Consider the following 1,727-nt stretch of genomic DNA (forward strand, 5'->3'; position numbering starts at 1 on the left):
GGAGAAAACTGAATGCCTCAAGATTTCAAGCAAAAACAAAAGAAAATAATTTAAATATCCCAAACTAAATGTTTAAATAAATTATAGTCAACCACATGGTGGTAAAATACGTTGTTAGGTGCCATTAAGTCAGTTGAACACAATGGTTTAGGTCAGGTGCACCTTAATCCTCAAAGTGACCTCTTTACTCTTTAAGACTTTAAAGAAATTTTGTGCAGCAGAGTTGCCTAATGTAACAGTGTTGTTTGTTTTTTTGACTGCTGTTTCCAAGAGTACTGACTGTGGATCCAAGAAAAATGAAGTCTTTGACAACTATAGTCTTTTCCCAGTTTATCATGATACTATTTATTGGTCCACTTGTGAGAATTTTTGTTTTCTTTACATTGAAGTGCTCTCCGTACTGAAAGCTTTGGTCTTTGATCTTCTTCAGTAAGTATTTCAGTTCTCTTCTTTGCTTCCAGCAAGCAAGGTTGTATCATCTGCATATCACAGGTTGTTAATGAGTCTTCCTCTAATCCTGATGCCATGTTCTTCTTCATATAATCCAGCTTCTTGGATTATTTGCTCAGCATACATATTGAAAAAGTTGGTGATTACAACCCTGGTGTACATATTTCCTGATTTTAAACTATTCAGTATCCTTGTTCTGTTTGGACAACTGCCCCTTGGTCTAAATACAGGTTCCTCATCAGCACAATTAAATGTTCTGGAATTCCTATTCTTTGCAATATCATCCACAGTTTGTTATGATCCACAGTCACATACCTTCACATAGTCAATGAAACACCAGGAAACATCTTTCTGGTAATATCTGTTTTCAGTTAAGATCCATCTGACATCAGCAATAATATTTGTTCTTCATTCCATATCCTCTTCTAAATTCAGTTTAAATTTCTGTCAGCTCCCTGTCACTGTACTGCTATTTAAATTTAAAAATCATCTTCAGTAAAATTTATTTTCATTTGATAATAATGATATTGTTTGATAGTTTCTGCATTCTATTAGGTCACCTTCCTTTGGAACGGTAACAAATATGAATCTCTTCAAAAATCAGTTGGTCAGCTAGCTGTTTTCCAATTTTCTTGTTATAGACAAGTGAGCACCTCCAGTGCTGTATCAGTTTGTTGAAAAATTTCAATCTGTATTCTGTCATTTCTGGAGCCTTATTTTTTGCCAGTGCCTTAAGTGTAGCTTGTACTTTTTCATCAATGTCATCAGTTCTTGATCATATGCTACCTCTTGAAATGGTTGAACATTGACCAATTCTTTTTGGTACAGTGACTCTGTATTCCTTCCATCCTCTTTTGATGCTTACTTCATCATTCGATATTTTGTCCATAGAATCCTTCAGCATTGCAACCCAAGGCTTGAATTTTTTCTTCAGACCTTGAAGAATGCTGAGTGTGTACTACCCTTTTGGTTATCTGACTCCAGATCTTTGCACATTTCATTATAATATTTGACTCTGTCTTCTTGAGCTGCCCATTAAATTTTCTGCTTCACTTTTTCCAGTCAATTTTGCTTCTCTATGTTCAAGAGCAAGTTTCAGAGTCTCTTCTAACATCCATTTAAGTAATTTCTTTTTTTCCTGTCTTTGAATGACTTTTTCCTTTCTTTATTTATGATGTTCTTGATGTCATCATACAACTCCTCTGGTCTTTGGTTATTCATATTCAATATGTTAAATCTGTTTTGAGATAGGCTGTAAATTCAAATGAGATATATCA

The sequence above is a fragment of the Chrysochloris asiatica genome, unplaced genomic scaffold (assembly GCF_000296735.1).
Source record: "Chrysochloris asiatica unplaced genomic scaffold, ChrAsi1.0 scaffold01521, whole genome shotgun sequence".
Taxonomy (NCBI): Eukaryota; Metazoa; Chordata; class Mammalia; order Afrosoricida; family Chrysochloridae; genus Chrysochloris; species Chrysochloris asiatica.